Below are 12,288 nucleotides of genomic sequence, written 5' to 3'. Positions count from 1 at the left end.
GCAGCCATATAACAGCCAGGGAAACGAATTGTTCTCACTTTATGATAGAACATTCACAATGTTCTGCCTTGAGTGTGGCGATCTTTACCTGAATTGTTAGGATTTTCTTGTGATCACACAACTTATTTTGCTCAAATAGAGATTTAAATAAATGGTGTTTAATTTTTTTTTAAAGAGATGGGCCTGGCTAAGAATAGAACATTCCGTGTTCTGCCTGAGTGTGGCACTGTCTACGGCAATTTTTCTGGATTATTTTGTGACTGGAACAAAACTTAGCCATGCTCTCACTAAGCCTTATCCTCTACCCCCAGTGTACTGTGGTCTTAACCATGTTCTCACTAAGCCTTATCCTCTACCCCCAGTGTACTGTGGTCTTAGCAATGTTCTCACTAAGCCTTATCCTCTACCTCCAGTGTACTGTGGTCTTAACCATGTTCTCACTAAGCCTTATCCTCTACCTCCAGTGTACTGTGGTCTTAACCATGTTCTCACTAAGCCTTATCCTCTACCTCCAGTGTACTGTGGTCTTAGCCATGTTCTCAATAAGCCTTATCCTCTAGCTCCAGTGTACTGTGGTCTTAGCCATGTTCTCACTAAGCCTTATCCTCTACCCCCAGTGTACTGTGGTCTTAATCATGTTCTCACTAAGCCTTATCCTCTACCTCCAGTGTACTGTGGTCTTAACCATGTTCTCACTAAGCCTTATCCTCTACCTCCAGTGTACTGTGGTCTTAACCATGTTCTCACTAAGCCTTATCCTCTACCTCCAGTGTACTGTGGTCTTAACCATGTTCTCACTAAGCCTTATCCTCTACCTCCAGTGTACTGTGGTCTTAACCATGTTCTCACTAAGCCTTATCTTTTCTCTTTCTCTGTCTCTCCTTGCGGATGGTCTGGGGCTCTTGGATCGCGACTGAGGATAACCTGGTCTGACACATGGATGTCCCTGGCCACAATCACACCTGGACCCCCCCCCCCCCCCCCCCCCCCATCTAACAGCATGTCTGCTGCCTGCATGTCTACAGTAGACAGGCTGGGGCTCAACTGGGGGATGGAGAACTGGTTTACAGTAGACAGGCTGGGGCTCAAATGGGGGAATAGAGAACTGGTTTACAGTAGACAGGCTGGGGCTCAACTAGGGAATGGAGAACTGGTTTACAGTAGACAGGCTGGGGCTCAACTAGGGAATGGAGAACTGGTGTACAGTAGACTGGCTGGGGCTCAAATGGGGGACTAGAGAGCTGGTTTACAGTAGACAGGCTGGGGCTCAACTGGGGGAATGGAGAACTGGTTTACAGTAGACAGGCTGGGGCTCAACTGGGGGAATAGAGAACTGGTTTACAGTAGACAGGCTGGGGCTCAACTGGGGGAATAGAGAACTGGTTTACAGTAGACAGGCTGGGGCTCAACTGGGGGAATGAAGAACTGGTTTACAGTAGACAGGCTGGGGCTCAACTGGGGGATGGAGAACTGGTTTACAGTAGACAGGCTGGGGCTCAACTGGGGGATGGAGAACTGGTTTACAGTAGACAGGCTGGGGCTCAACTGGGGGAATGGAGAACTGGTTTACAGTAGACAGGCTGGGGCTCAACTGGGGGAATGGAGAACTGGTTTACAGTAGACAGGCTGGGGCTCAACTGGGGGATGGAGAACTGGTTTACAGTAGACAGGCTGGGGCTCAACTAGGGAATGGAGAACTGGTGTACAGTAGACAGGCTGGGGCTCAAATGGGGGACTAGAGAGCTGGTTTACAGTAGACAGGCTGGGGCTCAACTGGGGGAATGGAGAACTGGTTTACAGTAGACAGGCTGGGGCTCAACTGGGGGAATAGAGAACTGGTTTACAGTAGACAGGCTGGGGCTCAACTGGGGGAATAGAGAACTGGTTTACAGTAGACAGGCTGGGGCTCAACTGGGGGAATAGAGAACTGGTTTACAGTAGACAGGCTGGGGCTCAACTGGGGGAATGAAGAACTGGTTTACAGTAGAGAGGCTGGGGCTCAGCTGGGGGATGGAGAACTGGTTTACAGTAGACAGGCTGGGGCTCAACTGGGGGATGGAGAACTGGTTTACAGTAGACAGGCTGGGGCTCAACTGGGGGAATGGAGAACTGGTTTACAGTAGACAGGCTGGGGCTCAACTGGGGGAATGGAGAACTGGTTTACAGTAGACAGGCTGGGGCTCAACTGGGGGATGGAGAACTGGTTTACAGTAGACAGGCTGGGGCTCAGCTGGGGGATGGAGAACTGGTTTACAGTAGACAGGCTGGGGCTCAACTGGGGGAATGGGATGGAGAACTGGTTTACAGTAGACAGGCTGGGGCTCAACTAGGGGGATGGAGAACTGGTTTACAGTAGACAGGCTGGGGCTCAACTGGGGGAATGGAGAACTGGTTTACAGTAGACAGGCTGGGGCTCAACTGGGGGATGGAGAACTGGTTTACAGTAGACAGGCTGGGGCTCAACTGGGGGATGGAGAACTGGTTTACAGTAGACAGGCTGGGGCTCAACTGGGGGATGGAGAACTGGTTTACAGTAGACAGGCTGGGGCTCAACTAGGGGAATGGAGAACTGGTTTACAGTAGACAGGCTGGGGCTCAACTGGGGGATGGAGAACTGGTTTACAGTAGACAGGCTGGGGCTCAACTGGGGGATGGAGAACTGGTTTACAGTAGACAGGCTGGGGCTCAACTAGGGGAATGGAGAACTGGTTTACAGTAGACAGGCTGGGGCTCAACTGGGGGAATGGAGAAATGGTTTACAGTAGGCAGGCTGGGGCTCAACTGGAGGAATGGGATGGAGAACTGGTTTACAGTAGACAGGCGGGGGCTCAACTGGGGGAATGGAGAACTGGTTTACAGTAGACAGGCTGGGGCTCAACTGGGGGAATGGGATGGAGAACTGGTTTACAGTAGACAGGCTGGGACTCAACTGGGGGAATGGAGAAATGGTTTACAGTAGGCAGGCTGGGGCTCAACTGGAGGAATGGGATGGAGAACTGGTTTACAGTAGACAGGCGGGGGCTCAACTGGGGGATGGAGAACTGGTTTACAGTAGACAGGCTGGGGCGCAACTGGGGGAATGGAGAAATGGTTTACAGTAGACAGGCTGGGGCTCAACTAGGGGAATGGAGAACTGGTTTACAGTAGACAGGCTGGGGCTCAACTGGGGGATGGAGAACTGGTTTACAGTAGACAGGCTGGGGCTCAACTGGGGGATGGAGAACTGGTTTACAGTAGACAGGCTGGGGCTCAACTGGGGGATGGAGAACTGGTTTACAGTAGACAGGCTGGGGCTCAACTAGGGGAATGGGATGGAGAACTGGTTTACAGTAGACAGGCTGGGGCTCAACTGGGGGAATGGAGAACTGGTTTACAGTAGACAGGCTGGGGCTCAACTGGGGGGATGGAGAACTGGTTTACAGTAGACAGGCTGGGGCTCAACTGGGGGATGGAGAACTGGTTTACAGTAGACAGGCTGGGGCTCAACTAGGGGGATGGAGAACTGGTTTACAGTAGACAGGCTGGGGCTCAACTGGGGGAATGGAGAACTGGTTTACAGTAGACAGGGTGGGGCTCAACTGGGGGGATGGAGAACTGGTTTACAGTAGACAGGCTGGGGCTCAACTGTGGGAATGGAGAACTGGTTTACAGTAGACAGGCTGGGGCTCAACTGGGGGATGGAGAACTGGTTTACAGTAGACAGGCTGGGGCTCAACTGGGGGAATGGAGAACTGGTTTACAGTAGACAGGCTGGGGCTCAACTGGGGGGATGGAGAACTGGTTTACAGTAGACAGGCTGGGGCTCAACTGGGGGAATGGAGAACTGGTTTACAGTAGACAGGCTGGGGCTCAACTGGGGGATGGAGAACTGGTTTACAGTAGACAGGCTGGGGCTCAACTGGGGGATGGAGAACTGGTTTACAGTAGACAGGCTGGGGCTCAACTGGGGGAATGGAGAACTGGTTTACAGTAGGCAGGCTGGGGCTCAACTGGGGGATGGGATGGAGAACTGGTTTACAGTAGACAGGCTGGGGCTCAACTGGGGGAATGGAGAACTGGTTTACAGTAGACAGGCTGGGGCTCAACTGGAGGAATGGGATGAGAACTGGTTTACAGTAGACAGGCTGGGGCTCAACTGGAGGAATGGGATGGAGAACTGGTTTACAGTAGACAGGCTGGGGCTCAACTGGGGGATGGAGAACTGGTTTACAGTAGACAGGCTGGGGCTCAACTGGGGAAATGGGATGGAGAACTGGTTTACAGTAGACAGGCTGGGGCTCAACTGGGGGATGGAGAACTGGTTTACAGTAGACAGGCTGGGGCTCAACTAGGGGAATGGGATGGAGAACTGGTTTACAGTAGACAGGCTGGGGCTCAACTGGGGGATGGAGAACTGGTTTACAGTAGACAGGCTGGGGCTCAACTGGGGGATGGAGAACTGGTTTACAGTAGACAGGCTGGGGCTCAACTGGGGGATGGAGAACTGGTTTACAGTAGACAGGCTGGGGCTCAACTGGGGGAATGGAGAACTGGTTTACAGTAGACAGGCTGGGGCTCAACTGGGGGAATGGAGAACTGGTTTACAGTAGACAGGCTGGGGCTCAACTGGGGGATGGAGAACTGGTTTACAGTAGACAGGCTGGGGCTCAACTGGGGGATGGAGAACTGGTTTACAGTAGACAGGCTGGGGCTCAACTGGGGGAATGGAGAACTGGTTTACAGTAGGCAGGCTGGGGCTCAACTGGGGAAATGGGATGGAGAACTGGTTTACAGTAGACAGGCTGGGGCTCAACTGGGGGAATGGAGAACTGGTTTACAGTAGACAGGCTTGGGCTCAACTGGGGGATGGAGAACTGGTTTACAGTAGACAGGCTGGGGCTCAACTGGGGGAATGGGATGGAGAACTGGTTTACAGTAGACAGGCTGGGGCTCAACTGGGGGATGGAGAACTGGTTTACAGTAGACAGGCTGGGGCTCAACTGGAGGAATGGGATGGAGAACTGGTTTACAGTAGACAGGCTGGGGCTCAACTAGGGGGATGGAGAACTGGTTTACAGTAGACAGGCTGGGTCTCAACTGGAGGATGGAGAACTGGTTTACAGTAGACAGGCTGGGGCTCAACTGGGGGATGGAGAAATGGTTTACAGTAGACAGGCTGGGTCTCAACTGGAGGATGGAGAACTGGTTTACAGTAGACAGGCTGGGGCTCAACTGGGGGATGGAGAAATGGTTTACAGTAGACAGGCTGGGGCTCAACTGGGGAAATGGGATGGAGAACTGGTTTACAGTAGACAGGCTGGGGCTCAACTGGGGGAATGGAGAACTGGTTTACAGTAGACAGGCTGGGGATAAACTGGGGGAATGGAGAACTGGTTTACAGTAGACAGGCTGGGGCTCAACTGGGGGAATGGGATGGAGAAATGGTTTACAGTAGACAGGCTGGGGCTCAACTGGGGGAATGGAGAACTGGTTTACAGTAGACAGGCTGGGGCTCAGCTGGGGGATGGAGAACTGGTTTACAGTAGACAGGCTGGGGCTCAACTGGGGGATGGAGAACTGGTTTACAGTAGACAGGGTGGGGCTCAACTGGGGGATGGAGAACTGGTTTACAGTAGACAGGCTGGGGCTCAACTGGGGGATGGAGAACTGGTTTACAGTAGACAGGGTGGGGCTCAACTGGGGGAATGGAGAACTGGTTTACAGTAGACAGGCTGGGGCTCAACTGGGGGATGGAGAACTGGTTTACAGTAGACAGGCTGGGGCTCAACTGGGGGATGGAGAACTGGTTTACAGTAGACAGGCTGGGGCTCAACTGGGGGAATGGAGAACTGGTTTACAGTAGACAGGCTGGGGCTCAACTGGGGGATAGAGAACTGGTTTACAGTAGACAGGCTGGGGCTCAACTGGGTGTCACGATCGTCACAGGGAGATAGAGAGGACCAAGGCGCGGCGTGTGAAAAATACATCTTCTCTTTATTAAGAAGAGGGAAAAAACACAAAAACGAACACTATACACAAAACAAACCAAAACAACCGTGAAGCTAATGACGTAAGTGCATGGACAAGCAACAAACGTTCAACATAGACAATTCCCCACCACAAACTAAAGCCCATGGCTACCTTAAATATGGCTCCCAATCAGAGACAACAGAAACCAGCTGTCTCTAATTGGGAACCCATTCAGGCAACCATAGACTTTCCTAGACAACTACACACAACATAGACACAGCTAGACAACTATACTAAACATAAACCCAACTACTCTAAATAAACCCCCTAAACCTTACAATCACCCTGGACACTACAAAACCCACATAAATACCCATGTCACACCCTGACCTAACTAAAATAATAAAGAAAACAAAGAATACTAAGGCCAGGGCGTGACACTGGGGGATGGAGAACTGGTTTACAGTAGACAGGCTGGGGCTCAACTGGGGGATGGAGAACTGGTTTACAGTAGACAGGCTGGGGCTCAACTGGGGGAATGGAGAACTGGTTTACAGTAGACAGGCTGGGGCTCAACTGGGGAAATGGAGAACTGGTTTACAGTAGACAGGCTGGGGCTCAACTAGGGGAATGGGAACTGGTTTACAGTAGACAGGCTGGGGCTCAACTGGAGGAATGGAGAACTGGTTTACAGTAGACAGGCTGGGGCTCAACTGGGGGATGGAGAACTCGTTTACAGTAGACAGGCTGGGGCTCAACTGGGGGATGGAGAACTGGTTTACAGTAGACAGGCTGGGGCTCAACTGGGGAAATGGGATGGAGAACTGGTATACAGTAGACAGGCTGGGGCTCAACTGGGGGATGGAGAACTGGTTTACAGTAGACAGGCTGGGGCTCAACTAGGGGAATGGGAACTGGTTTACAGTAGACAGGCTGGGGTTCAACTGGAGGAATGGAGAACTGGTTTACAGTAGACAGGCTGGGGCTCAACTGGGGGATGGAGAACTGGTTTACAGTAGACAGGCTGGGGCTCAACTGGGGGAATGGAGAACTGGTTTACAGTAGACAGGCTGGGGCTCAGCTGGGGGATGGAGAACTGGTTTACAGTAGACAGGCTGGGGCTCAACTGGGGGATGGAGAACTGGTTTACAGTAGACAGGCTGGGGCTCAACTGGGGGAATGGAGAACTGGTTTACAGTAGACAGGCTGGGGCTCAACTGGGGGAATGGAGAACTGGTTTACAGTAGACAGGCTGGGGCTCAACTGGGGAAATGGAGAACTGGTTTACAGTAGACAGGCTGGGGCTCAACTAGGGGAATGGGAACTGGTTTACAGTAGACAGGCTGGGGCTCAACTGGAGGAATGGAGAACTGGTTTACAGTAGACAGGCTGGGGCTCAACTGGGGGATGGAGAACTGGTTTACAGTAGACAGGCTGGGGCTCAACTGGGGGATGGAGAACTGGTTTACAGTAGACAGGCTGGGGCTCAACTGGGGAAATGGGATGGAGAACTGGTTTACAGTAGACAGGCTGGGGCTCAACTGGGGGAATGGAGAACTGGTTTACAGTAGACAGGCTGGGGCTCAACTGGGGAAATGGAGAACTGGTTTACAGTAGACAGGCTGGGGCTCAACTAGGGGAATGGGAACTGGTTTACAGTAGACAGGCTGGGGCTCAACTGGAGGAATGGAGAACTGGTTTACAGTAGACAGGCTGGGGCTCAACTGGGGGATGGAGAACTGGTTTACAGTAGACAGGCTGGGGCTCAACTGGGGGATGGAGAACTGGTTTACAGTAGACAGGCTGGGGCTCAACTGGGGAAATGGAGAACTGGTTTACAGTAGGCAGGCTGGGGCTCAACTGGGGGAATGGAGAACTGGTTTACAGTAGACAGGCTGGGGCTCAACTGGGGAAATGGAGAACTGGTTTACAGTAGACAGGCTGGGGCTCAACTAGGGGGATGGAGAACTGGTTTACAGTAGACAGGCTGGGGCTCAACTGGGGGATGGAGAACTGGTTTACAGTAGACAGGCTGGGGCTCAACTGGGGAAATGGAGAACTGGTTTACAGTAGACAGGCTGGGGCTGAACTAGGGGAATGGAGAACTGGTTTACAGTAGACAGGCTGGGGCTCAACTGGGGGATGGAGAACTGGTTTACAGTAGACAGGCTGGGGCTCAATTGGGGGAATGAGTCCCAAAGCTCACTAACGGATCCAGAGTTGGTTCATTATGGTTTCACTAATACTTACCACTGCAACAACTTGGGTCAATTATTCGCCCTTTTATAGAATAACCATTAACATTGACTGCGTATCCATTTGTCCTTCTACCAAATTGTGGACTTGCACATTTCTTCTCGTCTCAGGGAATTAACAATGGTGGAAAGTAACTCAATCCAATGCCTACACCTATCCAATGCTTACACCTTTACACCTATTCAAAGCTTACACCTTTACACCTATCCAATGCTTACACCTTTACACCTATCCACCGCTTACACCTTTACACCTATCCAAAGCTTACACCTTTACACCTATCCAATGCTTACACCTATCCAACGCTTACACCTTTACACCTATCCAATGCTTACACCTACCCAGTCCTTACACCTTTACACCTATCCAATGCTTACACCTATCCAACGCTTACACCTTTACACCTATCCAAAGCTTACACCCATCCAATGCTTACACCTACCCAGTCCTTACACCTTTACACCTATCTAATGCTTACACCTATCCAGTCCTTACACCTTTACACCTATCCAATGCTTACACCTATCCAATGCTTACACCTATTTATAAAAAATATAAAAAATTAACCTTTATTTAACTAGTCAAGTCAGTTAAGACACATTTTTATTTACAACTATCCAATGCTTCCGCCTATCCAACGTTTCAATGCTTGCATATCCATGAGGAGCGGGATGGACAGTTTGCTGCCATTGATTTGAGGTATATTATTAGGGATCACGCATCAACAGGTGGCCTCATCAACAGGTGGCCTCATCAACAGGTGGCATCATCAACAGGTGGCCTCAACAACAGGTGGCTCCATCAACAGGTGGCTCCATCAACAGATCAACAGGTGGCATCATCAACAGGTGGCATCATCAATAGGTGGCTCCATCAACAGATCAACAGGTGGCATCATCAACAGGTGGCATCATCAACAGGTGTCTCCATCAACAGGTTGCATCATCAACAGGTGGCTTCATCAACAGGTGGCTTCATCAACAGGAGGCTCCATCAACAGCAGGCTCCATCAACAGGTGGCCTCATCAACAGGTGGCCTCATAAACAGGTGGCTTCATCAACAGACCAACAGGTGGCCTCATCAACAGGTGGCCTCATCAACAGGTGGCTTCATCAACAGGTGGCTCCATCAACAGGTGGCTCCATCAACAGGTGGCTCCATCAACAGGTGGCTCCATCAACAGGTGGCTCCATCAACAGGAGGCTCCATCAACAGGTGGCTCCATCAACAGGTGGCCTCATCAACAGGTGGCCTCATCAACAGGTGGCCTCATAAACAGGTGGCCTCATCAACAGGTGGCTTCATCAACAGATCAACAGGTGGCCTCATCAACAGGTGGCCTCATCAACATTACATCTACATTTAAGTCATTTAGCAGACGCTCTTATCCAGAGCGACTTACAAATTGGAAAGTTCATACATATTCATCCTGGTCCCCCCGTGGGAATTGAACCCAGGTCCCCCCGTGGGAATTGAACCCACAACCCTGGCGTTGCAAGCACCATGCTCTACCAACTGAGCCACACGGGACCAACAGGTGGCTTCATCAACAGCTGGCTTCATCAACAGGTGGCTCCATCAACAGGTGGCTCTATCAACAGGTGGCTCCATCAACAGGTGGCCTCATCAACAGGTGGCCTCATCAACAGGTGGCTCCATCAACAGGTGGCTCCATCAACAGGTGGCCTCATCAACAGGTGGCCTCATCAACAGGTGGCTCCATCAACAGGTGGCTCCATCAACAGGTGGCTCCATCAACAGGTGGCTCCATCAACAGGTGGCTCCATCAACAAGTGGCTCCATCAACAGGTGGCTCCATCAACAGGTGGCTCCATCAACAGGTGGCCTCATCAACAGGTGGCCTCATCAACAGGTGGCCTCATCAACAGGTGGCCTCATCAACAGGTGGCTCCATCAACAGATCAACACGTGGCTCCATCAACAAGTGGCTCCATCAACAGGTGGCTCAATCAACAAGTGGCTCCATCAACAGGTGGCTCCATCAACAGATCAACAGGTGGCTCAATCAACAGGTGGCTCCATCAACAGGTGGCTCCATCAACAGATCAACAAGTGTCTCCATCAACAGGAGGCTCCATCAACAGGTGGCTCCATCAACAGGTGGCTCCATCAACAGGAGGCTTCATCAACAGGTGGCTCCATCAACAGGTGGCTCCATCAACAGATCAACAGGTGGCTCCATCAACAGATCAACAGGTGGCTCCATCAACAGGCGGCTTCATCAACAGGTGGCTCCATAAACAGGTGGCTCCATCAACAGATCAACAGGTGGCTCCATCAACAGGTGGCTCCATCAACAGGTGGCTCCATCAACAGATCAACAGGTGGCTCCATCAACAGATCAACAGGTGGCTCCATCAACAGGCGGCTTCATAAACAGGTGGCTCCATCAACAGGTGGCTCCATCAACAGATCAACAGGTGGCTCCATCAACAGGTGGCTCCATCAACAGATCAACAGGTGGCTCCATCAACAGGTGGCTCCATCAACAGGTGGCTCCATCAACAGGTGGCTCCATCAACAGATCAACAGGTGGCTCCATCAACAAGTGGCTCCATCAACAGGTGTCTCCATCAACAGGTGGCTCCATCAACAGGAGGCTCCATCAACAGGTGGCTCCATCAACAGGTGGCTTCATCAACAGGTGGCATCATCAACAAGTGGCTCCATCAACAGGCGGCTCCAACAGGTGGCTCCATCAACAGGTGGCTTCATCAACAGGTGGCTCCATTAACAGGTGGCTCCATCAACAGGTGGCTCCATCAACAGGTGGCTCCATCAACAGATCAACAGATGGCTCCATCAACAGATCAACAGGAGGCTCCATCAACAGGTGGCTCCATCAACAGGAGGCTCCAACAACAGGTGGCTCCATCAACAGGTGGCCTCATCAACAGGAGGCTCCATCAACAGGTGGCTCCATCAACAGGTGGCTCCATCAACAGGTGGCTCCATCAACAGGAGGCTCCATCAACAGGTGGCCTCATCAACAGGTGGCTCCATCAACAGGTGGCTCCATCAACAGGTGGCTCCATCAACAGGTGGCTTCATTAACATGTGGCTCCATCAACAGGTGGCTCTATCAACAGGTGGCTTCATCAACATGTGGCTTCATCAACAGGTGGCACCATCAACAGGTGGCTTCATCAACAGGTGGCTCCATCAACAGATCAACAGGAGGCTCCATCAACAGGTGGCCTCATCAACAGGAGGCTCCATCAACAGCAGGCTCCATCAACAGGTGGCTCCATCAACAGGTGGCTTCATCAACAGGTGGCTCCATCAACAGATTAACAGGTGGCTCCATCAACTGGTGGCTCCATCAACAGGTGGCTCCATCAACAGGAGGCTCCATCAACAGGTGGCTTCATCAACAGGAGGCTCCATCAACAGGTGGCTCCATCAACAGGTGGCTCCATCGACTGATCAACAGGTGGCTCCATCAACAGGAGGCTCCATCGACAGGTGGCTCCATCAACAGGTGGCTTCATCAACAGTAGGCTCCATCAACAGGAGCCTCCATCAACAGGTGGCTCCATCAACAGGTGGCTTCATCAACAGGTGGCTTCATCGACTCATCAACAGGAGGCTCCATCAACAGGAGGCTCCATCAACAGGTGGCTCCATCAACAGGTGGCTCCATCGACTGATCAACAGGTGGCTCCATCAACAGGTGTCTCCATCAACAGGTGGCTTCATCAACAGGAGGCTCCATCAACAGGTGGCCTCATCAACAGGTGTCCCCATCAACAGGTGGCTCCATCAACAGGTGGCTTCATCAACAGGTGGCTCCATCAACAGGTGGCTCCATCAACAGGTGGCTCCATCAACAGGTGGCTCCATCAACAGGTGGCTCCATCAACAGGTGGCTTCATCAACAGGTGGCTTCATCAACAGGTGGCCTCATCAACAAGTGGCTTCATCAACAGGTGGCTTCATCAACAGGTGGCTTCATCAACAGATGGCTCCATCAACAGGTGGCTCCATCAACAGGTGGCTTCATCCACAGGTGGCTCCATCAACAGATCAACAGGTGGCTTCATCAACAGGTGGCCTCATCA

Source organism: Salvelinus fontinalis, chromosome 40, assembly GCF_029448725.1.
Source record: "Salvelinus fontinalis isolate EN_2023a chromosome 40, ASM2944872v1, whole genome shotgun sequence".
In the NCBI taxonomy this organism is placed as follows: Eukaryota; Metazoa; Chordata; class Actinopteri; order Salmoniformes; family Salmonidae; genus Salvelinus; species Salvelinus fontinalis.
This window is presented reverse-complemented; position numbering follows the sequence as displayed.